Below are 26,545 nucleotides of genomic sequence, written 5' to 3' on the forward strand. Positions count from 1 at the left end.
TTTAGCATAATCACTGTAGAATCTTAAGGGTATCTCGTCTGGTCCGGATGCTTTTCCGCTACTAAGTGATAGCAGTTGTTTTTCAATTCCGATATCGTTTATTTCAATATTTTCCATTTTGGCGTCCGTGCGACGGCTGAAGTCAGGGACCGTGTTACGATTTTCCGCAGTGAAACAGTTTCGGAACACTGAATTCAGTATTTCTGCCTTTCTTCGGTCGTCCTCTGTTTCGGTGCCATCGTGGTCAACGAGTGACTGAATAGGGGATTTAGATCCGCTTACCGATTTTACATATGACCAAAACTTTTTAGGGTTCTTGTTTAGATTGTTTGCCAATGTTTTATGTTCGAATTCGTTGAATGCTTCTCTCATTGCTCTCTTTACGCTCTTTTTCGCTTCGTTCAGCTTTTCCTTATCAGCTATGATTCGACTACTCTTAAACCTATGATGAAGCTTTCTTTGTTTCCGTAGTACCTTTCGTACATGATTGTTATACCACGGTGGATCTTTCCCCTCGCTTTGGACCTTAGTCGGTACGAACTTATCTAAGGCGTACTGGACGATGTTTCTGAATTTTTTCCATTTTTGTTCCACATCCTCTTCCTCAGAAATGAACGTTTGATGGTTGTCACTCAGATATTCTGCGATTTGTGCCCTATAACTCTTGTTAAGCAAATATATTTTCCTTCCTTTCTTGGCATTTCTTATTACACTTGTAGTCATTGATGCAACCACTGACTTATGATCACTGATACCCTCTTCTACATTCACGGAGTCGAAAAGTTCCGGTCTATTTGTTGCTATGAGGTGTAAAACGTTAGCTTCACGAGTTGGTTCTCTAACTATCTGCTCGAAGTAATTCTCGGACAAGGCAGTCAGGATAATGTCACAAGAGTCTCTGTCCCTGGCTCCAGTTCTGATTGTGTGACTATCCCATTCTATACCTGGTAGATTGAAGTCTCCCCCTATTACAATAGTATGATCACGAAACTTCTTCACGACGTTCTGCAGGTTCTCTCTGAGGCGCTCAACTACTACGGTTGCTGATGCAGGTGGTCTATAGAAGCATCCGACTATCATATCTGACCCACCTTTGATACTCAACTTAACCCAGATTATTTCACATTCGCATTCGCTAATAACTTCACTGGATATTACTGAATTCTTTACTGCTATAAATACTCCTCCACCATTGGCGTTTATCCTATCCTTGCGGTATATATTCCATTCTGTGTCTAGGATTTCGTTACTGTTCACTTCCGGTTTTAACCAACTTTCCGTTCCTAATACTATATGCGCACTATTTCCTTCAATAAGAGATACTAATTCAGGAACCTTGCCCTGGATACTCCTGCAGTTTACCAATATTACGTTAACTTTTCCTGTTTTTGGTCTCTGAGGACGGACGTTCTTTATCAACGATGATAATGTCCTCTCTGGTAAGCCGTCAGGTATTTTGTGGTGCTTAAGCGGAGAGGAAAGACTATTATGGAGAGCTGCACGAAACCAGTTTTTCGGACCGAAGACAACATCTGGATAGAACTGATCCATGCGGTGTGTATGTTCCTCCGTGGTAACTTTAGCCCATATTGACTAACTTTAGCCCATATTGACTAACTTTGTACATCTGCAGGTATATTTGAACCTGAATAGCCCAGTTGGAGTTGACTCTCCTCTTGAGCATAGATTTTATTCAGACTTTGCCACTGGGTAATTTGCACCGATATCATTTTCTTTCAGTGCTTTGATTGATCCCATTGTTGCACTGTTGGCAAGTATGCACGCACCCTAAAACGTACTGATCAGTTCAAACCAAGTTTGTCTGCTCCCCACGTGCAGGTCTCGTTGTGCCTTTGTCTTCTCGGTTCGACCTTGGATCCACCTGTTTCGGAAGGCCGCGCGCGCCCGTGTCATCAGGCACTTGTCTCCAATTTTGGTTGAGAGCACCTGTGAGTAGCTGCGGATCCCGTGGTGTTGTGTGGTCTGCGGCGGGACAGAAAATTGCGGTCCCGACAAAGGCCTGGGTGGTATGGACGGTCCTAATTGTGCGACAGTTGGCGCCGTCTGCGCCCTGCGGCCACACGCAACACTAGAGGTCCGCTGTCCGCGGCTGGTCCGGCAAACACCTGCTGCGGGACGTGTTGTGGTCGAAGGACAGGGTGCGTCGGCAGTGTGCCACGCTGAACCGCTGCTGTCGCTGCAGCGACGAGGGGTCGCTAAACAAGCCTCACCAGCTTGGGAAAAGCAAGGGCCCGTCTTAGAGAAGCATCTCCATAAATGTGTAAATAAAGTCTGCGGGCTTTTGTGGCCGCTTTCGTTTGATGGTGAAATATTTTGGGTTGCCGGACCGCACCATCTTCCATTCAATACATGTAGATTTCTCTCGACGTTTCGTCCTCCTCACTAGACGTCATCTTCTGGACTCACGTGTGTGGCTCAACACCACCTCGAGCAGTCTTTGTCCATCTGAGGACTCATAAGAACTCGGATGACGAACCCAGCACAGAGGGTCAGACTTGGAATTTCTGTAAGTCTGAAGAGGAATATGACACAGCGTCGAAAACTTCGGGCAAACTGCCGGATATTTCGGCGCAGAGACATCAGGCCACCCTCCAGTGTACACTAGAGAAAGTACACAGGGTTTGTCTCTATTTAAGACCACGCCAGTGCACGATTGGTGTACCCAATTGTCGCTGTGTAAGGTTGTTAGAGCGTATGCGCTTCTGCGGGAAGTTTGTGTGCTGCCGTGAGCGCGCTCCTTGGTTGTACGAGAGGCGTTTGAAAAGGCCGTGCAAAAATAAAAACTACTTACGTGTTAGGGGTAAATCTCTTTTATTTTTCGACATTGTCTCCTTTTAGACTTACACACTTAGCCCAACGCTGTTCTGATTTGTTGATCCCTTCCGAATAATAGGAATTGTCAAAGTCTGCAAAATAGCTATTAGTTGCTGCAATCACCTCCACGTTTGAATAAAATCTTTGTCCTGCCAGCCATTTCTTCAAATTTGGGAACAAATAGTAGTATGAGGGAACCAAGTCTGGAGAATAGGAGGAATGTGAAACGAGTTGGGATCCTATTTCCAATAATTTTGCGACCACAACCGCTGAGATGTGTGTTGGTGCATTGTCATGATGGAAAAGGACTTTTTTTGCGATCCAATCGCCGGCGTTTTTCTTGCAGCTCGGTTTTGAAAGGGTCCAATAAGATCAATAATATGTACCTGTAATAGTTTTACACTTTTCCAGATAGTCGATGAGGACTATCCCTTGCGAATCCCAAAAGACAGTCGCCATAACCTTTCCGACCGAAGGACTGGTCTTCGCCTTTTTTGGTGCAGATTCTCCCTTGGTAATCCATTGTTTAGATTGTTGTTTGGTCCCTGTTTCATCCACAGTGACGAAACAACGCTTAAAGTCCTGCGTATTGTTCCTGAACAGTTACAAACCATCGTTACAACACTTCACACGACTGGTCAAGAGTGAGCAATCGCGGAACCCATCTTGCGGAAAGCTTTCTCATGTCCAAATGTTTATGCAAAATATTATGTACCCGTTCATTCGCGATGCCCACAGCACTAGCAGTCTCACACAACTTAACTCTTCTATCATCCATCGCCATGGATTTTATCAACGATTTCTGGAGTCCTAACCTCCACAGTGCGTCCAGAACGTTCAACATCACTTGTGCTCATATGACCACTCCAAAAATTTTGAAACCACTTATAAATTGTTCTAATCGAAGGTGCAGAGTCACCGTAATGTTTATCAAGCTTCTCTTTAGTCTCCTTAGGCATTTTGCCTTTCATAAAGTAATGTTTAATCACTACACGAAATTATTCTTCGTCCATTTTTTGACAATCACTCGACATCCTTCATTCATACGAATGCCAAACACAAAGAAATAGACCAATATGGCTGAAACTTGGTGTGCGTTCTTTCCAAAGATGCTACTAACTAAACATGATCTCGATACGCGCCGGTAGTGCCATCTCTCGGACTTTGCATGGACTTTCGAAACGCCCCTCGTAGATCGCCCCATCGATATCAGATGGATTGTCTTTGTGCGGTAAAATCGTAGATCGGCACTGGTTACCCAAAGCACGAAGATTTTCTACAACAGGATTCCGCTTGATAAGGTCCTCCAACAGTTGTATTTCCACCAATTCATTTGAAGTACGGGCATCAATTTTTGTTTCATTGTGCAGCATTTAATCTAATGGCCAGTAGAAATTCAGTGGTCTGCGGTATCGAATGTACTGGGTCGGAGAAGGCTCCTGAACTGTGCGCGTCCTTTGATACACCGTTATCACATGGAATACAGTACAGCTCTGTCTCATACCGATCCCTTAAGGGCAGAGATTTTCAGAGATAATTTTAACCTAATTTTATCTTCGTACTCTGCCTATTTTCACGGAAATACCGCTGTTTGGGGTATATGGGAGGTAGGCTGTTGCTGAAGGTCTCATTCTGTTCATTGTTCTACCGTTTGTATTGAGTGTAGCGCTCTCTGTATCTGCTGAGATGTCTACTGAATTTTCAGGAACTTTCGGGTGGTTACAATTTGGCTTGTGAGATGGTATGAGCTCGCTGAAGCAAGGTCTTCCAAACGGCAATTTTTTGTGCTGATGGTGGCAACTAATTGCCCGTAAGTACAGGTCGGTATCGGAGTTTCTAAATACTGAGATGACACACAAACTCCAGTGGAAGACTCTGCAAGAGAGACGCTCAGTGGCTCGGTACGGGCTTTTGTTGAAGTTTCGAGAACATACCTTCACCGAGGAGTCAAACAGTACATTGCTCCCTCCTACGTATATCTCGCGAAGAGACCATGAGGATAAAATCAGAGACATTAGAGCCCACACAGAGGCATACCGACAATCCTTCTTTCCACGCACAATACGAGACTGGAATAGGAGGGAGAATCGATAGAGGTGCTCAAAGTACCCTCCGCCACACACCGTCAGGTAGCTTGCGGAGTATGGATGTAGATGTATATGTCAACGTGTACAATCGCTCTTAATCCGCACCAAGACATCGAAAAACGTCAAATTTCTTTCTCCATGACAATAGTAAATTGTATGTTCTCATGTCTGGAGTTTGGAACTAGAAAGAACTCTCGGAGACTATTGCCCAAACCATGAGGCCAAAGTATCAACAACACATTGCCAAAGTTTCACAACTCAGAATTTACCGTAGATCTGCCCATTCTTTCCAAGCAATAATACCTTCCCTTGAGACGACATTCACACCCCTCACTAGCAAATCATACCACCGTACCCCCTAGATTGTATACTAGGGTCGGCAGTCAGCAACCAGCTGTACAAAAGAAATTTTATTTCCTTAACAGGTTTCAGGCACCTAGTGACCTTCTTTAGAAGGTTATAACCATCGCATTATAAAACAACGAAATAAACATTGTTTACTTTGACACAAGTGAATTCCTTTCCTACACAGTAAAGTCAAGTTTGTGCTCCGCAATACACTGCAGTGTACGACCCAGCCAAGATATTACTCTGTCTTATGATTATCAGTAGCTCTATTACCCCCTCCTGATTTTACGGACTTCTTCGTTCACCATCCTGTCGGTCCATTGTATATGGAGAAACTATAGGGAGAGAATCCTTATGCCACGTGACAGATTGAGTGACGAGAGAAGGAAAACGTGTCAATGGAATATGCGTGTCGTCTGCATGCACAGTTTGCCGGTACTTATCTGCTTACCAACAGTGTGCTTGACCTAGTTTCATTTTAATTGGAGCAGTACGCATTTACTGACATTCTATCACGACTAAATATTGCACCACTAATGTTTATTTGCACGTTTCTGCCAAAACGGACTGAAACAGTCATGTCGTCCGTCCTCGAAGATTCCATTGCGTCGCGCGAAAGCACATTTTCAGGCGCCAACACGCTCCACGCGCAACCAGGGTACTACTCTGCAGATCTACTCGAAAATGTTTGTTGTCGGACTGGAGTTAATCTCCTCCTCCACTACAGTACTAAAAGTAGTCTAAAGGGTACTACTCTGCAGATCTACTCGAAAATGTTTGTTGTCGGACTGGAGTTAATCTCCTCCTCCACTACAGTACTAAAAGTAGTCTAAAGGGTGGACGTACTATCTTCGACCGTTGAGACAGGGTTCAATTTCTTATTAATCCAAGGTCAATAGTTAAAAGCCCTACTTTACGTAAGATTCTGAGGTGTGGTCACTGGACTAGAATATGTTTGCCAGTAACCATTCATAAACCGCCTCCAGATTGCTCCTAGCAATTACTACCTAGATAATCTTTACAACCACAAAACGGATATTCAATTGGAACTCAATAGGGGGTAAGTCACACAAAACACCAATCTGAAATTCTGAACCACAGTCAAGCAATGATAGTGGTCTAACAACTTTTATCATTGTACTGGATAATGGCATAAAGCCGAAATCTAGATAGTACATAAGATAAATATTGTAATTCACAGTCAAATGGTTGTTACCTCTTGTAAATAATTATAATTTAGTGCCTACAGTTAAATCATCTAAGTCCGTCTCGTTCGCTAAACGCCACTGACCATGTGGCACTACGATCTAATTTAGTGCACTGCCTAGTTAGCGTCTGCACATCTGCTAAATAGCAACATTCGCATAAAAAATCGGAAATTATTCCCGAGCACGGAAATGCGCTGTCGGATTCACTCAGCTCTCCGCACCAAGGAGGATTATCCGCTCTCGACTTCGAAGTACACCACCACCACCACCACCACCACCACCACCACCACCACTCCAAGAGGACACACGGCTTTTACAGATCACACGGGCTGCCACCGACAGTTTCATTTCGTGAGCTTGAAACTGCTGCACGAAATTATGTAACATTAAGCCCTTTCGGCAAGTCAGCCTCAGGAACAGAACTCGGGCATTTCCATTGGCCATTTCCTTTTCCTGCTAATACCGCTTTTTCCGGTAGGTGCTGGTTCGTGCGAGGTCAATTGCCTGGGAAAATTACTCTTCCGTGAACTCAACGTGGTCTTCAGAGATCAGAACCAGGAGGCTAGGGGAAAGACCGGACCGTCGCCTCAAAGATCAGTTAGTCTGTGTCTTGGAGACAGGCCCTCGCGTCCACAATGCGACACAGGTGCGTCTGGGAGACTGTATGTTACAGTTCGTCTGTGTGTTATTTATATACTCGTTAGTTGTGCAACAACCAGTCGGTTTTTTACCGTTAGGAAATGAGTAGTGCTGCAAGTCACAGTAAAACAGTGAAAAACACAATGCCAGAATTCCCGAAATAAATAAATTTTTATTGGTGTGACGTCCACAGCTGTTACAAGTAATGTTTATGCTTAAAACATCCGATACAGTTGTACAGTTATTGACACAAATCTTTACACTGCCAGGTTTCAAGACTCGGCCCCAGCTTCGGGTGTACGATGTGTCGAACCGTCCATGTTAGAGCTAACTTAAGCCCCTGTCGCACACGGCTCACCAGATTGAATGCCCCAACGTGCCCGCACAACAAGCACCTGTCAGTTTCACTGACGTAAGGAAGCCTTACCTACATCTACAGGATTACTCTGCGATTCGTAATTAAGTGCCTGGCAGAGGGTTCATCGAACAACCTTAAAGCTATTTCTCTACCGTTCCACTCTCGAATGGCGCGTAGGAAAAACGAGCACTTAAATCTTTTTGTGGGAGCTCTGATATCTCTTATTATAATGATCATTCCTCCCTAAGTTGGTGGGCGCCAATAGAATATTTCCGGAATCGGAGGAGAAAGTTGGTGATTGAAATTTCACGAGAAAATCCTGCCGCAACGAATTGTATCATATCCGTGAAGCTCTGTCTCCTATTTCACGAGAGTACAAAACGAGCAGCCCTTTCTCAGAACGTTTTTAAATTTCCTCCGTCAGTCCCATCTGAAACGGATCCCACGCCGCTCAGTAACACTCGAGAAGACGGCGGACAAGCGTGGTGTAAAGCAATCTCTCTAGAAGACCTCTTGCACTTTCTAAGTGTTCTACCAATAAGTCGCAGTCTTCAGTTTGCTTTATCCACGACATTAAACCAATATGATCATTCCTATTTAATTTAATCGTAATTGTAATCCCTCGGTACTTAGCTGAAGTTACAGCCTTAAGATTTGTGTGATTTCTCGTGTAACTGAAATTTAATGGATTTCTTTTAGTAACGTTGTGGATTAATTTACTGTTTTCATTACTTAGAATCAGGTGCCACTTTTGCACTATAGAGATATCCTGTCTAAATCCTTTTGCAGTTTGTTTTCATCATCTGATGACTTAACAAGACGTTAAATGACAGCATAATCCACAAACAGTCTAAGAGAGCTGTTCAGATTGTCTCCTAAATCGTTTATGTAGATCCGAAGCAAGAGATGGCATATAACACTTTCTTGGGGAACGCCAGATATTACTGCTGTTTTACTCAAGACTTCCCGCCAGTTACTAAGAACTGTAACCTTTCTGACAAGAATTCGAATCTAGTCACACAATTGAGACGATACTCCATAGGCAAGCAATTTGATTGGAAGTCTCTTGTGAGGAATTGTGTCAAAAACATCGAACAATATGAAATCAGTTCGACATTACCTTTCGATAGCACTCATTATTTGGTGCGAATAAAGAGCTAGTTGTCTTTCATAAGAACGATATTCTTAACCTGTGCTGACTATTTGTCAATAAATCGTTTTCTTCGAGGTAATTCATAATGTTCCAATGCAGAATACGCACCAAAATCGTACTGGAAATCGACGTTAGTGATCTGGGTGTGTAATTCAGCGGATTACTCCTATTTTCTTTCTTACGTATAGTGTGACTTGGACAGCTTTCCTGTCTTTAGATACGGATCTTTCGAAGAGAGCGGTTGTATATGATTGCTAAGTATGGAGCTATTGTATGACCATACCCTGAAAGAAACCTGACCGGTTTACGATCTGCACAGGAGCCCTTGCCTTTATTGCCGGCCGCGGTGGTCTCGCGGTTCTAGGCGCTCAGTCCGGAACCGTGCGACTGCTACGGTCGCAGGTTCGAATCCTGCCTCGGGCATGGATGTGTGTGATGTCCTTAGGTTAGTTAGGTTTAAGTAGTTCTAAGTTCTAGGGGACTGATGACCTAGGATATTAAGTCCCATAGTGCTCAGAACCAACCTTGCCTTTATTAAGTGATTTAAGCTGCTTCACTGCACCGAGGATATCGTCTTCTAAGTTACCCATGTTATCGCCTGGAAATGACGGCGAGGGAACGGTGTGTGAAAGGACCATGCGGTAAAGTGTTTATGCAGCGCTGTCATTATAAGGCAGCACGCAAATAACATGCAACAAATACCCGTACATATCGCCATTCCGTCCCGTCTGCCAACAGAAATAGAACTGAACAATGAGAGCGCCGCATAAACACATGGTCAGATGGTCCTTTTAATCACTGTCCTCTCACCGACACTTTCTGGATACGGGTGGCTGACATCAGGGTTGAAAAGTGCTTGTGGTGCGGGCATGTTCGGGTATTCAGTCTGATGAACGTACGGTAGATGTGTTGCCTTGTAAGTTCGCGTTGACATGGTCGCTTCGATGTACTACAAGGAGCGTTATATAAGTAACGCTACACATTTTTTCTGAAAATTTATTTTTTGTTCAGGATTCCAATATATCATATTATTCCTGAGCCGTGTTACGGCTCGCGTTGGTTCTTGTGTTTACTGGCACGACTACGTTTGCTAGCGTTGTCTGTCCGCGAGTGGCAGCAGCAGTTATCGATACCTGGTACCGTGGTACTATCTTTGGAAGGACGTAAAGTGTTTTCCAGATGTGAGTATGTTGGGGAGTTCGGTTGGGACGGAGGAGGAGTGAGGTCCGCCTGTGCGAGGACATGCTGGGACTGCTGGCGGCACGCAGGCACTGCCGGGTTGAGGGGCTGTAGTTGTGGGGACCACAACCTCGTTGTCCACTGGACCCAGGACGTTTGAGTTTAATGAACATTAACCCAGTAGTGAAACCTCCACCATTTTGAGATCAAGCCGTTTCTTCGCACGTTGGTGCTCGCAGGGTCGCTGAGACAAAGAGCAACGAGTGCAGTGTTTGGACTTGGCGAAATTAGTTAGCTGTTCTCCGCTTCTTATTATTAATCATTGAATTCCTTGTGTTATTATTGGTGAAGTTCAACCATGGGTATTTTTCTCCCTAGTGGCTGCTAACACCGCAGTTACCTGCCCTGGAGGTTAGCGTGTGTGTTTTTTTGCAGTGTACCTTTCCTCGCCTTGCTGCTGCTCTCCGATAAGGCATATAGTTTGACAGCCTCCTTGATTGTGGTTCGGATATGTTGTTACTGTTGGACTGCTTCGTTCATAGTGGTTCCTTCTGCGTTTGGGTGTTCTGAACACCGGGTTCTGAAGATATCGGGTCTGCCTCTCCTGGGTTATTCCATCAGTGTATTGGTTATCAGACGTTAGGTAGATTTTGCAAATGTGTTAGTCTGCGTTTAAAGTATCACTAGTTTGAGTTGCCATCCGGTTAAGTGAATACAACTCTTGGCCGCCTGTCTCATCAGTTACGAAGTTGACCGACTTTCCCAGGCCGATCCTTGGAGCACTGTCTGAGGCCCACTTCTCTCTTGGTTGATTAGATTGTGATGATTGTTTTTGTTTAATATTTTAATTTTGAGTTATTACTATTGGGCCCTCAGCTGTGAGTGGAATAATATTTTTTTTTTATTTAGACATTGTGTCTTAACAGTCAAATTTGATAACTGTTCCTTATTGTCAACCTTATTTGCAATTGGTTCCAAATAAAGTGTACGGGATTTAAAAACATAACTGCGCAACCAACGGTAACTGAGTAAGACCCCATCCACACCATAACCTGCCTTTCCCTAAGTACCATGTTTCAATTCCTAACTGTTTTGGCTGCAAAACCCTATTTTTCAACATAATTTCTGTTCAGTGCGACCACCTTACGCCACCTTAATGGAAGGGCCTGTGTGAGTGAGAGTGTCCGCACGTTCCAACATTGCAGGAGTCATTTGTGTGCGGCAGGCCGAATGAGAGAGATAGGACAGGTTTGCGCGACCTCGTTGCGATGGTGACAGACTGCTTACCGTGCTTTTGTTCACAGGTCTTAACAGGCGTTCTTCAAGCACCTATCTACGATGCTCTGGTTTTCCACCAAAAGGAACTCAATGACAGCTGTCTGCTTGGAACAGACCTCCGTTACAGACGCAATTTTGAAGGCTACGTAAAGGACCGCTACTATTTGGAACTTCATGAAACTACAGGGGCTGAAACGGGAATATTCCAATTTGTCTCATAACAAATTCTGCATTTTTTCCAACCGAAATTGACTGAGAAATAAGTGTTGCGTTATTAAACGCCCCTCGTACTTACAGATACATGTGAAGATGCTGCTGAGTACCTGAAAGCTGGTAGTGTAAAGTCTTCAGTCAATACAGTCAGACTGTAGCGTATGTTTTAATCATGGGCGTATGATCGTTACATTCGTTCTTGTTTCCTGTAAGTGATGGTATGACAGTTCATTTTGGTTGTTTAACTTACCTTTTTACATTAAGGTGTACGATGCACATTAGTTTATGATACTATGGGAGGTAGTTTTTCATGGACACGCGAAAAAAATTTCCTGTAGACGACACTTCCGTATGACGCTGACGACGTTTTAAGTTAATGAAACAAAACGCATATGTAAAATAATAGCGACGTAATATGGGATTCATCCCTTGTAGTATTATTATTGCACGCTTTAACACCTGTTATGTACGCTTGGTAATGACAATTAGTCGCAATTGTAGCCAGTAAAAGTTGTCGATACCGGTGCCGAATTTAAACACGGCCTCACGTTAGCAAAACGGCACGGTTCAGCGACTCTGGCTGTCGGCCCGTTCTGGTAGCGCCGTACCACCTCCGCTAACTGGGGCGTGCCAATGATTTGGCGACAGGGTGCGCGTGGATCGTGACTGCCACTTGCGGCGGGTGACCGCTGCCGAGTCACGCACAGATTGGCGGCCGCCCGGCGCATGCGCAGTGCGAGCTGCTGGCAGCGGACCTGGTGCTGCTGGGGCAGTGCGCCTCGCTCGGGCCCGCCCGCGGGATGTAGCCGCGCCGCCGCCGCTGGCGGCCTCCCAGGTAACACTTCCTGCTGATAATGCCGCCGCCTGCGCCCTCCGAAACGTCTCTCATACTCACGCACCAGTCAGCAACGTGGATGTGGAATGCCTTCATTCCTAATCCCCGCCACAGTTACACATTTCGTGCCTTCCCTTTTGTCAGTCTTGATGCAATATATATGTGGTGCAAAACGAGCTAAACGTACCGTACGTAGCAAGTACGAATGCTACCACGGTTAGTATCAATTTGAATAAAATCATTTTGGGCATTAGGGCTTGTCAGTTTGAAACGAAAATCACTGTTACAATCTATACGTTTCGGTGGTCTTTGCAGTTCAGTCGCACTGAAGACGACCGATAGATAAATGGTCGAAACGTCGGGCTCGATAGTGGTTTAAATTTGGGTGCGACGTGGTCTTACGTCCAAAACAATTTTATTCACACTGCAGTAAATTCCAAAAAAATTGGTCCTACATTTTATTGGTTTCCTCGTGCGGTTCGACAAAGATTCCCGTCTTAAATAAAATTTTGCTATTCACTGTATGCGTGGTACATTTGCGTGGAGATGAGTAAAACATTATTTTTCGCGTTCGCCATTTAGAGACCACGCAGAATAATACAGTCCATTCATTTTGGCCCTTTGCTTCCTTTCCTCCTTTCCAATAGCTTTTCATTTTTTCCCTTTTGCTATTTTCTTTGCCTACCAGCCGGTCCTTTTCTTACTTCTCAAAAGATTCGACATTTTATCCTAGTTTTTTGTATCTCGGTGGTTTTCCCTGAAATGCTAAAGGCAATTTCCTTCCCAGTCCTCCTATCCGACCTTTAGCTTTGTCACTAATGACAACCTCGTAGACAACAGATAAATCCTATTGGCCCTTCAGCTTTGTACCACTTCTATTATAACCATTTTTGCGTTGTCTTTATCCCTAGGGTCTACTGTTCGCCTTTTTAACTCTTGTAAATGTACTTCAAAATTCATTTTGTGAGACTTCCATCGTCTATCTTCACTATGTGACCAACGTACCTAACTCATTCCATTTTAGTAATTACTAGATATAATTCTTATATATCTTTCTACAGTCTTCTTTACTGCAATTCTCCCTTCTATACCGAGAGTTGCCTTCATCTGATCTTTCTTAACCCCAAATTTAAAAAGAAAATTCTTTAATTTTTATTTTTCCTTGATATTTTGAAACACCGTTTATCCACGGAATGTCAAAATATTTAATAGAGGGGCTGCTATGAGCATGTCGCTACAACCCACTTCACGTCTTATGGTACCAGTGCATTAATTTAATTCTCCCTATGCTCTTCATAAACAGGGGGAGGGTGAGGGGGGGGGTGTCAACTAAGTACGGATTTTCATCAATACTCCACATTTTTCTGATTTGGCTTCATGTTTATCTTTCTCATACAGAGTAACCATCCAAATTTCCAGGCTGCATGTATTCTTTATATTGCTCGCTCGTCCTGTGAGAAAATGGTGGTGGGTATCAAATACTGTGCTCAGACTCGCTATTTTATACGGAAAGGCACTTTCGAAAGATTGTAGGTTGATTGTTAGTGCATTTTTTTTTCATCTGCGTTGGTGTGCACAATTAGATTTAGCATTTCTCCAGCCGCATGGTCTGGGGCGCCTTGCCACGGTTCGCGCGGCTCCCCCCATCGGAGTTGTGTGTGTGTGTGTGTGTGTGTGTGTGTGTGTGTGTGTGTGTGTGTGTGTGTCTGTCTGTCCTTCCCGCCTCGCCATTAACCTGTTTCTGTTCCTCGCCTGAAAGAGTGAGGGGTGCCTACCCCCTCGCTCGTACAGTAAATACTTGAAGACCCGCTAGCTTACATTCTCCCGGCTTGGTGACGCGGTATTGTGGTGCGTCGGTTTCGACCTACCCTGAGAGTGTTATTGCTCCCTGGGGCTAACCTTGGCTGGCGGCAAGGACTCGGCGCTCAGCAGTTTGTTTCTGAGGCCGTCCCGAAATACCCGCCGTTCGGGCCAGCCCGTTTCATCGTGACACACATGCCTGTATCTCCAGCGAACGGAACAACTCCAAACATCGTGGAGAATCGCTTCCGCCGGCCCCCGAGCAACCGACCTGTTGAGGAGCGAGAACCAGGACTCGGGCCGCTAATACCGCCACTGGCTCAGTTGCAAAAACACTTGTTAATAGTAGCTTCCATTAACTCGTCGTTGAAAAGAGAAAAAATAACAAACGTTACTAAACGCTCTGATATTTTAGGCAGCAAGTAGCAGATTCTGCACCAGGCTCCTGTATTACCCTGTGTTACGTGCAGCGTCGTCTGAAGACGGGTTCTGAAAGGAACGAAAAGAGTTACGTCCATGAAATAACGAGAAACTCTGTTTATTGGCAAGGCGGGAGACAAGCGTAAGTTCTGCAACGATTTGGTTCCAACTTCGAGGCAGATGAAACGCATAGTCGTCTGTTGGTATTTCCTTACTGATCGATATTTCACGTTTCGTAGAAACGGTCTAGCGCTGTGCCGTGAAATAAGCAATTTAATTAAATTGACGGAAGTTCGTTTAAATCTTGACCTGATAAATGAATTAAAACTTTCTGAAGAACGTCATTGTCGCGTTCCTCCGTTGCAAATACCGGGTCGGTGATACGTTCGTAGCGATGTACTGTAATAAACAAAACAGATACGCATAACAATCGATACACATAACAGAGACGTAAAGTCAGGTAATGTATTCTCTTTCACTATTTACAATACTGCCAACGCTTGGGTCATTTCCTGACGGAATACCCATTTTTTAACCGCTTGCGTTCCTGTTTGTGTTTGCCGTCTGCGTTATATGCCGTTTTAGCGAACGTCGCGCGAGCTGTGGACTGCGTTTTTTTTTTTTTTATCCGTCGTAGCAATATGGCGAAGTCCATTTAATTTTTAGTTGTGGACCTCCATTTCTCTGCGGCGTATTTCGTAAACCTTTCTCCACGTCCCTGTTTTTAGCTGTCTTGTCTTCCGTCGATTGGGATTGACATGTAGTCGTTTTTAACTCCTATTTTTTGTCTTCATGTTCTATCAGTTTTGACATCGGCGCGTATGACCCTAGTAGTTTTCTTCTCGCTAAATCAAAACAAAACAAACACTGGGGTAACATTCCGGATCCGCGACTTTAGAAATCACGTATTCTCGAGACGAAGAATTTGTCGAGCCATGTTTGGAGCACATTTTCATCTGGAAGAGAAGTTCCTTGGAGGTTGTTCGATAGAGAGAAGTGATAATCTGAAGGCGTAAGATCAGGTGAGTAACATGGGTGCGGAGAACAAGTAAAAGTGTTCAAAGTGGTTCAAATTGCTCTGGGCACTATGGGACTTAACATCTGAGGTCATCAGTTCCCTAGAACTTAGAACTACTTAAACCTAAGGACATAACACACATCCATGTCCGAGGCAGGATTCGAGCCTGCGACCGTAGCGGTCGCGCGGTTCCGGAATGAAGCGTCTAGAACCGCTCGGCCACAGCGGCCGGCAAGTAAGTGTCCCTGGTACATTGTGTGTAATCCCGCACCACTGATAGGAGACAAGCAGAACCCGCTCAAGGGAATGTTTTGTCCCATGCTCCGTCAACACCTCGGCACAAACGGTTACATTTAGATTGGTACCATTACCGGGGAGCACGGAATGCTCTTGAATGGCGCCGCATTGCTACCAGCGATGAATCACGGTTGTGTGCACCACCCTTTCCGACCACGGCCACCTGGGTAGAGGACCCGTTCTTCCAGTGTTCCTGAGAGGCACAGCCGTATTACTTCTGGCGACATTGTATTCTGAGCCGTCAGATATGATTTCAGGTCAGCGCTGGTAGTGACGGCACAACAGTACGTTACTGACATCTTGCGTCTTCCAACAGGACAGAGCTCGTGCAGACACGGTTCGTGTCCCTGTGAACTGTCTGCATGATGTCGAGGCACTCACCCAATCTGTCCTCGATATAGCTGTGGGACCAGCTCGGATGTCAACTTTGTCAAAGTGCGTGTATGCAGTAATCAAGGTCCAGTTAAAACGGTTGTGGACCAGGTTGCCTCAGGAGAGGCTGCAACGTCTCAATGACATCCTTCCCAGCGGAATCAGTGCATGCATCAAAGTTACAGGATGTTTGTTTTAATGATAAAGAACCACCACATGGGTCCATTTATGTATTGGTTAAACCACATCATACATATGTTTGGCCAAACGGCGCCCGGTCCTCCGCCGCAATATTTCGATTGCAGGCGTGCAGGTGCCTTGGTTCCCGACAACCACCCATCTCGGGGTCCAGATGGACCACAAGCTGCCTTTCCACTGTCATGCGGAGTATGTTGCCAACAAGGGGCAAAAGCTGACCAGGGCTTTGTACCCACTCTTCTGCAGTAGGGAACTTAACCTGCATACCAAGCTCCGCGTCTACTGAACAGTTATCCTGCCTGCCCTCACGCATGGCTCTGCTGCATGGGCCACGATTAGCGTCAGCAGGATGCGGACGTTGCAGCGCCTGCAGAACAAGGTTCTCAGGTGGAGCCTGCACGCCCCGCCACTCATGAGAATTGTGACTCTCCACGAGGAAGCGGATATCGCCCCGCTCAAGACGACCATACGCAACAACGTGCGGCGGCTCTTTGAGAAAGTGGATGCCTTGTGGGACAGTGTCCACGAGTTACGCCACGTTGGGACCACACTTCCGCGCCGCTGGCATCGACATCTGGTTCCCCTAACCATCCTGGAGGAATAGGATTCCGACCATGGCTAAAGATAGGCCCGGCACGCCCACCACGATCCTTTGGCGGGACTAGCCCCCCGTTCTGCGTCCAGTACTTTCCTACCCTACCTGCCCATGTCAGGCTAAATTTGTCTGACTGACGTAGTACTGTCACCGCTGGAGGGTGGTACGAGACTCCAAGTCCCACCGCCACACCTCCAAAGTGTATTGCAGTGACGCAACGTCACTGCCCTATGGATACATTTACTGCTCACCAACACAGTTAGACCGCAAAAGACCGGTGATGCTGTATTGTAACATCACAAAAATAAATAAAAAATCATACAAATCACAATGTGCAACTCAAAGTAATGCGTATGGCTTAAGCATATGACTTATTTTTCTATCTCAGGGCTTTAAACTTGTGGTACAATATGCTAACAAAATTCCACGAGATATGACTGTATATGTTATTAAAATTGATTTTTGTTATTTATTTTTACTTTCGTGGAAATGCAACGTTACGGAGATTCTCGTGATTTCGTTAAGCGAGGACCGAAAAAATTTGCTGAACTCAATTTACTCAAGTATGATTCAATATTGGAAATACTGATTACTTTTATTGTTGCAAAGGAAGAACCGCTAATCAAGAGAAATCTGCTACATTTACATTTTTGCTTGTCAAAATTAGAGAATATTAAGATATTTATTACGACTCTGGGCCGTTATCGTTTAGAAGAGTGGCGCTGATCTGTGCACCAATCTTCCCCTACAAAATTTGCATAAAGAAATTAATTTCACCACTTCATGAATATAGGAGCTGGTACAGATAAAAATTGATAACACATTTCAGTAATATCTGATTATATTTAGACTAAATATTACATGAAACAAGTTTTCGTGCCTCGTCACGAAAGGACTTCTTACACTACAAAGCGCTACGGTCGCAGGTTCGAATCCTGCCTCGGGCATGGATGTGTGTGATGTCCTTAGGTTAGTTAGGTTTAAGTAGGTCTAAGTTCTAGGGGACTGATGACCTCAGCAGTTAAGTCCCATAGTGCTCAGAGCCATTTGAACCATTTTTGAACACTACAAAAAAAAGGGGAAGAGATCTTTTTGCAAAAAAAAAGATTGCAATTACATTCGCAGATCATGTTACTTGATTACAGAGTCTTTGTTATTTTTCTGAGAAAAGATATTTATATCTTTCGAAGTTCTCACAATAACATTTCGGTACGACGTCAGTTTTGGTGTATTTGCGAAGTTATTTTATATCATTTTCATCGCGTTAACTGGCGTACAGCCACACCCATATTGCCAAGTTCTGTGTTTATTTGACTCCATACTGCAGTCACTGAATCATCATCACATATCCTCTCCGCTCATGGAAGTTTCATTCCGTTTCTTCTTTCCCCTCTGGGTGCTTCACTTTCTTGTCAGGTTGTTCAATTATAATAAAAGTCAGTAGATTGATGAGAAGGCGTTTCGTATCGTCTCTAATGAGCTTGATGTAGCTGTGAGATTCAACTCTCCAACGTACTTGCCTTATATCAGTGGTGTTATTTCATTTTCAGGTCTAGTATCTCCATCTTCCGCCAATAATTACGTTTCTTGTTATGACACCATCCCAGTTTTAGAATCACACATCAGTGGTGGGATTCAATGGACGAACGTACTTCAAACCGCAAATAACCGGTAGAAAGCAGGCTTCTTGTATTAGCGCTGCGCCTAAATACACACTGAAACGCCCCCTTTCCTTTCTGCGGGTTAATGAAGTAAACAAACATTTAATCTGACGCGCGAAAAAAATCATTTATTCGTAGAGTCTGTGTCGGGGTGCCAAGAAGTGCAACAGAGAGGTGTTCGCTGCCAGAGGCGTGTTCATTATCCCGCCCGCGAACACGTTTAACGCTGGCCGGCAGTCGGTTGTTCCCGCATAGCGCAGCACACACACGAACACCTGTGCCGGCTTGGCCGCGTGTCGGTAAAAAGCTGCAGGCGGCCACCGCAGCCAAGGCGGAGTGCGCAGAGTACCATACAGGCTCCTGCGGGGCGGGGCTCCCTCAATGTTGCCAGCGAGGGGAATCACTTGTCAGCCGCGGCCGGGGAAAATAAACCGCTGTCGGCAGCCTTTTTTCGCCGCAGCGTTGTTTGCAGTGCGAATCGGTCAGAGAAACGATTCTTTTAAACTGAGAAATATTAGCGGCGTAGTTGGAGATTCCATTTCTGTTCGACGCGGGGATAAGCAGTGATGCTGAAAATCAAGTTATTAAGGATAAAGAGGCAAAGCTGTCATGAGGTCGCAGGGTTGAACACCGCAGTGGTATACTAGGCCTGGTCCTGTTGGAGGTAATATGCCTTCACCTTTGTCTCTGACAAGTGAACACACCTACCCACGCAGTTAAAGGGAGAAGCATACATTCAGCTGGACGCCAGACATGGTGCAACTCGGTATTTTTCACTTTAACAAACACTGTCAGAGCGTGGTTGGATTGTCCTACACGTTCTTGCATTACTCCTGATGCCAATATTTTTTTCATTTTGCTGATTCCTTTCATTAGTAATGTGTATACACTAGTGACATAAAATAACTAATTTTTTATTCGAGCAGTATCCTACTAAATTTAGTTACTCACGGAGTAATTTTCCCATAGCTGATGAAAGTATATTTAGTTCATATCGAAGCACTTCATTTAAAGAAATATCAATTTACTGTACCTGTAAACGACGCGTTCTTTTTAAGACTGACATTTATTTGAAAGCCATCATCTTCGAAACAGATGTTATACTACTTCTGGAAAATTAATATTTCCAAAATTATTCGTATTCAGAATCTTCGTCTTCCAGAATGTTCAGTTTATAAATATCTTTCCTAACCTTGGTTCCATAGTTTTGTAGTCCAAATTGTTCCTGTTCCAAAAAATGTACACTCCTGGAAATTGAAATAAGAACACCGTGAATTCATTGTCCCAGGAAGGGGAAACTTTATTGACACATTCCTGGGGTCAGATACATCACATGATCACACTGACAGAACCACAGGCACACAGACACAGGCAACAGAGCATGCACAATGTCGGCACTAATACAGCGTATATCCACCTTTCGCAGCAATGCAGGCTGCTATTCTCCCATGGAGACGATCGTAGAGATGCTGGATGTAGTCCTGTGGAACGGCTTGCCATGCCATTTCCACCTGTCGCCTCAGTTGGACCAGCGTTCGTGCTGGACGTGCAGACCGCGTGAGACGACGCTTCATCCAGTCCCAAACATGCTCAATGGGGGACAGATCCGGAGATCTTCCTGGCCAGGGTAGTTGACTTACACCTTCTAGAGCACGTTGGGTGGCACGGGATACATGCGGACGTGCATTGTCCTGTTGGAACAGCAAGTTCCCTTGCCGGTCTAGGAATGGTAGAACGATGGGTTCGATGACGGTTTGGACGTACCGTGCACTATTCAGTGTCCCCTCGACGATCACCAGTGGTGTACGGCCAGTGTAGGAGATCGCTCCCCACACCATGATGCCGGGTGTTGGCCCTGTGTGCCTCGGTCGTGTGCAGTCCTGATTGTGGCGCTCACCTGCACGGCGCCAAACACGCATACGACCATCATTGGCACCAAGGCAGAAGCGACTCTCATCGCTGAAGACGACACGTCTCCATTCGTCCCTCCATTCACGCCTGTCGCGACACCACTGGAGGCGGGCTGCACGATGTTGGGGCGTGAGCGGAAGACGGCCTAACGGTGTGCGGGACCGTAGCCCAGCTTCATGGAGACGGTTGCGAATGGTCCTCGCCGAGACCCCAGGAGCAACAGTGTCCCTAATTTGCTGGGAAGTGGCGGTGCGGTCCCCTACGGCACTGCGTAGGATCCTACGGTTTTGGCGTGCATCCGTGCGTCGCTGCGGTCCGGTCCCAGGTCGACGGGCACGTGCACCTTCCGCCGACCACTGGCGACAACATCGATGTACTGTGGAGACCTCACGCCCCACGTGTTGAGCAATTCGGCGGTACGTCCACCCGGCCTCCCGCATGCCCACTATACGCCCTCGCTCAAAGTCCGTCAACTGCACATACGGTTCACGTCCACGCTGTCGCGGCATGCTACCAGTGTTAAAGACTGCGATGGAGCTCCGTATGCCACGGCAAACTGGCTGACACTGACGGCGGCGGTGCACAAATGCTGCGCAACTAGCGCCATTCGACGGCCAACACCGCGGTTCCTGGTGTGTCCGCTGTGCCGTGCGTGTGATCATTGCTTGTACAGCCCTCTCGCAGTGTCCGGAGCAAGTATGGTGGGTCTGACACACCGGTGTCAATGTGTTCTTTTTTCCATTTCCAGGAGTGTATAATTTTACTTAAATGATATTTTACTTTCTTAATTATTCCAGTATGAAAATGTCACTTTATTTAAAATTCTTAGCGAACTTCAGGGATCCCCCTGATCATAGAAATCCTCTATGAATAAAGTATTTTTTATTTCCTGCTTATAGAGGTTTTGCTTATATTCACTTCACTGCGTATTTTATCTTTCTATAGGTTATTTTATGTTAATATCCAAAACGTAATAGCCCACTATTTTACGATTTTGTAATTTCTGTAATGGGCGCGTCTCTAAACGTTCATCTCGCAGAAAGTCATTCTCGATAAGTTCTGTCAACTTTGCAGTGACTTCCTGCTGCCCAAATACGTCAGTTCAGACAAGAAGTTCTGTGAAACTTCCTGGCATATCAGCGCACACTCCACTGCAGAGTGAAAATCTCATTCAAGAAGTTCTGTCTTTGGTGAACGCGAAAGAATCTCATAAATCTTTACGCCCACTTACTAAAATTGTAGTGACAATAGTTACCAACTGTTTACAAAAGTCTAGCATATTAGATTAAGATTGCTTTTACTGCACCTACGGTTCCGCTCCGTCTACACTGTGTAACCGCTCAATGTCATTCAATACGATCACAACGACACCCCTCGATCGACGTTAGCACTCGTGGTGTCACTCACCTTCATACATGGCAGTGGACGTTTGAAAATTCGTGGCGCTAGCTCAATGGTCGTCAATTGATTTAAATGTTATTCCCGGCTGACTCTTAATTCAATTACTGCCACGGGGGTAAGGAGAAAGCATTATGCGTATTTAGATGTTCGATTAATCTGAATGGTTTGCAATGTTCCAGCGATTCCATTCGAACTCTATGCTGATGTACCGACAAGGACCATTTTCGCAGATAAACATGCAAGTACGTAATGGATGTTCAGTTTCTCGATATAGTTCGTCGCACTCACACATTATACATCCGCTGTAAGAACAATTTCATGCATTTACATTTTTGGTGTCCCACAATATTGGTTGGCTAAATATTGTGACGATGCGTTGCATACAACTTCCACAGATATTGTTTATCATGTAGTCAAGACTACGTAATGAAGCCAAAATCGTGGATAAAATTGAAATGTAGTTTGTTTATTAACACTTTTCTTTTCACTAACTAAATATGAAATATGAATCGGGATTGGAGGTGATGATCCTATCCTTTTTTAGTATTTTAGGTCCCCGTCAATATCTGGTAGTTAATAAGCGAACTATTTTTTATGCTGGCGCGTTGTTTGTATCAGTTACCCCCGCAACCGTCCAAAGATAAGATTTATTAATGTTCCGCGCACACGCGTTTCACCATTTTATAAAATGCAGAATTACGTAAACTATAGCTCTCCGTTGCGCACAACTTTCGTGGGTTCCACAACCATAACAGTTTCCCAAGAGTATTTTTCCCAGCTAACACAAAAGTTCGAATTATGTTGTCGGATTCATTTTCACTTCACCCGACAATAAACGTCTCTGATCACTTCGTCACACGTAATGTATTTTAATCGTGCTTGGAGAGTCTTTAAATAATCTCCTTAACGAATTTCGCAGTCGCGTACCAATTTTTCAGCGACTAGCCCGATCGCGATAACTGAAGGTAGAGAGCTCAATAAAGTGTTACAAACGCGTCCCGCTTGTTCTTTGCTACTTTGCTTTTTTAATTATATTGCTTCTTAGTAATACTGTGCAGTTATTAAAGTTTCGTATTACTTTCCCCTTTTTAATTCTTCCCCGATTTTAATTAATATGATGCTAATTGACACGCCTGCCCGCAAAGTACCGTTATAACTGGTACAAATCAAGCAGACTTTCTATCGTCAACGTGTAAATGCACTACATTTACCGTAGTTGAAAAAGAGCTGCGCTGCTGTACTAGTGACATAGATAAAGGCCCAGAGCGGCTACGTAGTCCTGTGTTTGTAGGACGGAAGCCGCTGTATAGTCTGCTGGAGTCGAATGAATAAATAAATAAATAAATACATTTTGGGCCACTCCGGCCATCCCAGCAATACACTCACGGCCTTCAAGCAGTGCTGAAAGCTGAAAGGCTCTCGTAGCTGGAAGGAGGTAACGATAGGGAGGGGATATGCAGGCGGGGGTGGAGATGAATGGGGACTAGCGGCCGACAGAAGTCTTCTTGCCCGACCTGAAACAGCGTCCAGATCGCTAACATCTGCACATTAACATCGTAGCTGTGCGGTGCTTCCTATAATTGTCATCCTATGCCAATAAATCCTTCAGAAATTTTCTAATAGTGTCAGTTAACTACTTAAGTGAGTCTGTGGTCACTTCGATTTTTCGCTAAGAGGACAGCTAAATCATTAAACGCATTTCCATTTATAACGACATGTTTGAGTTAGTCATCATCAGATCCAACACGTTGAATTAGTTAATCGTAGTGTTATCGCGAAAAAGTGCGTTCAAAGAGAAAGTAATATACACACAAAGGAAAGCTAAAAAAATCTGAGTTCAAATATCTAGGAGAGTGAACAGAGACAAATGTCTTTAAGAAGCCTTTCCTTCACGGATCGGGAAAATGGAAACAGCATCTCAACCAACCAAAAGTGTCTGCAAGAAGAAATTAATGCTAGTTAATGCCAAGATAAGTCGTTATTGCACAACAGTAGAGAAAAGTACCCGAAACCAGACGTCAGTGTTTTTATTTTCAAAGAATTATATTTTGTTAGCACGTAATATTTATTTTATCATGTTACGTACAATTTACATTTTACAGCCTATCAGTTCGTCATTCCACCATGAAGGAGGTGGTACACGGCTGGTGTTGTCTGTAGTTCAACCATGCCTAGACGGTCAACACCGCTGTTAGATCGCGTCCGCATTGTTACTTTGTGTCAGGAAGGGCTCTCAACAAAGGAAGTGTCCAGGCGTCTCGAAGTGAACCAAAGCGATGTTGTTCGGAGATGGAGGAGATGCAGAGAGACAGGAACTGTCGATGACATGCCTCGCTCAGGCTGCCCAAGGGCTACTACTGCAGTGGATGATCGCTACGTACGGATGACTTGGAGGAAGCCTGACAGCAATGCCACCATGTTGAACAATGCTTTTCGTGCAGCCACAGGACGTAGTGTTACCACTCAAACTGCGCGCAATTTGCAACCACGACACCATGCAGCACGGTACAGATGGGCCCAACAACATGCTGGATGAGCCGCTCAGGATTGGCATCACATTCTCTTCACCGATGAGTGTTGCATATGCCTTCAACCAGGCAATCATCGGAGACGTGTTTGGAGGCAACCCTGTCAGGCTGAACGCCGTAGACACACTGTCGAGCGAGTGCAGCAGGGAGGTGGTTCCCTGCTGTTTGGGGGTGGCATTATGTGGGGCCGACGTACGCCGCTGGTAGTTATGGAAGGTGCCATAATGGCACTTCGTTCTTGGTTTTACATTCTTATTATTCCCTCTTGGTTCTTCTACGTATTATCCATTTATCGCTACAGCTTACTCGATACTCCATACACGTGTAGAAATGGACGCATTTCGCTCAAGAAGAAACTCGGAGCACCATGCTTTCTAAGAGCAGCCGAAACGACACTGAAGAGCCATAGAAGCTGATATACCTGCTTAACATGGTGTACGGCCCCCGAGAGCACGCAGAAGTGCCGCAACACGACGTGGCATGGACTCCACCAATGTCTAAAATAATGCTGAGAGAATTGACACTATCTCTTCTGAACAGCACGTTGCAAGGCATTCCAAATATGCTCAATAACGTTCATATCTGGGGAGTTTGGGGGCCAGCGGTTGTGTTTGAACTCAGAAGAGTGTTCCTGGAACCACTCTGTAGCAGTTCTGGACGTGTAGTGTGTCTCATTGACCGGCTGGAATTGTCCAAGTCCGTTGCATTGCACGATGGAAATGAATGGATGCAGGTGATCAGACAGGATGCTTACATACGTGTCTCCTGTCAGTCGTAACAAAACATACCGGGTCCAACATCACTCCAGCTGCACACGCCCCACACCGTTACAGAGCCTCCTCCAGCCTGAAGAGTCTCCGGGTTCATGGATCCATGAGGTTATCTCCATACCCGTACACCTCCATCCGCTCGATATAATTTGAAACGAGACTCGTCCGATCAGGTAACATGTTTCCAGTCATCAACAGTCCAATGTCGGTGCTGACGGGCCCAGGCGAGGCGTAAAGCTTTGTGTCGTGCAGTCAAGGGTACTCGAGTGGGCCTTCGGCTCCGAAAGCCCATATCGATGGTGTTTCCTTGAGTGGTTCACACGCTGACACTTGACGATGGACCAGCATTGAAATATGCAGTAATTTGCGGAATGGTTGCACTTCTGTCACGCGGAACGATTCTCTTCAGTCGTCGTTGGTCCTGTTCTTGCAGGATTTTTCCGGCCGCAGCGATGTCTGAGATTTAATGTTTTACCGGATGCCTGATGTTCACGGTACACTCGTGAAACGGTCGTACGGGAAAGTCCACACTTCATCGCTACCTCGGAGATGCTGTGTCCCATCGCTCGTGCGCTGACTATAACAGCGGATTCAAACTCACTTAAATCTTGGTAACCTGCTATTGTAGCAGCAGTAACCGAGCTAACAAGTGCGCCACATTTGTCTTACATAGGCGTTGCCGACCGCAGCGCTGTGTTGTGTCTGTTTACAGATATCTATATTTGAATACGCATGCCTATAGCAGTTCCCTTGGCGCTTCAGTGTAAAAAGTGGTGAAACGTGGACTGAGGTGAGGAAGGGACAGCATAGGAAAACAACAGTTGAAATAGCGTGGTCCAAAGATGGCTCAGTATGATGAAGAAAAAAAGGATGCTTATGGCATTTTCGCTAGTTATCCGCCGGTGTCTAGAAGCTTTCACTGGAACTTGTAAGCTCTCCTCTCGGTGAGAGGTACTGCACGTGCACTCCCCCGTCCACCTGCTAGATCGACCAGCGCGGTATCGATACCACGCGTCCTCGGTCGTCGCGTGAGCCGCCGGCAGGCCGGCGCATTTAAAGCGGAAGGCGAGGCTTAAAATACCGGCGCTCAGGCCGACACGACACGACGTCGCGGCGCTCCACTTTGCTCCGCGACTTCTCGCGGGCCCCCTGCCAGTGGCAGTGCTTCCCTCCCCCTCCATTTCTCGCCCCCCCCCTCCCCTCCCCTCTCCGTCGCATTGTTTTGACAACCGGCCGGCGCTGTTAAGGTGCCGCGCAATAAATCGGAACGTAAAGACCGCTCCGCACTGCCTCGATATCGTCGCATTTTGCACACACTGTTGGCCTGATTTCTAGAAACTGCATACGATGTACGGGCCTACCGCGGATCTCGAAGATTGTTTTGACAGCCGGCAGACTTTCTCACAGTACTTTGACATAGAGGTCTCGCCGTACAGTTTTA

The 26,545-nt window shown here is 45.4% G+C and overlaps 1 protein-coding gene across 2 annotated transcripts in view; it reads left to right on the forward strand.

Moving 5' to 3' along the window:
• The window catches only part of LOC124776228 (protein rhomboid), a 310,766-nt gene that overhangs the window by 134,239 nt on the left and 149,982 nt on the right, over window positions 1–26,545 (forward strand). The window contains exon 1 of one of the 2 annotated variants that reach the window (XM_047251087.1): window positions 12,018–12,133. The exons of the other annotated variant lie outside the window; for it this stretch is intronic. The gene's annotated coding sequence lies outside the window, so the exon portion shown is untranslated. Of the gene's footprint in view, window positions 1–12,017; window positions 12,134–26,545 lie in introns of those variants that run through there. 2 annotated transcript variants of the gene reach the window in all.

The sequence above is a fragment of the Schistocerca piceifrons genome, chromosome 2, assembly GCF_021461385.2.
Source record: "Schistocerca piceifrons isolate TAMUIC-IGC-003096 chromosome 2, iqSchPice1.1, whole genome shotgun sequence".
Taxonomy (NCBI): domain Eukaryota; kingdom Metazoa; phylum Arthropoda; class Insecta; order Orthoptera; family Acrididae; genus Schistocerca; species Schistocerca piceifrons.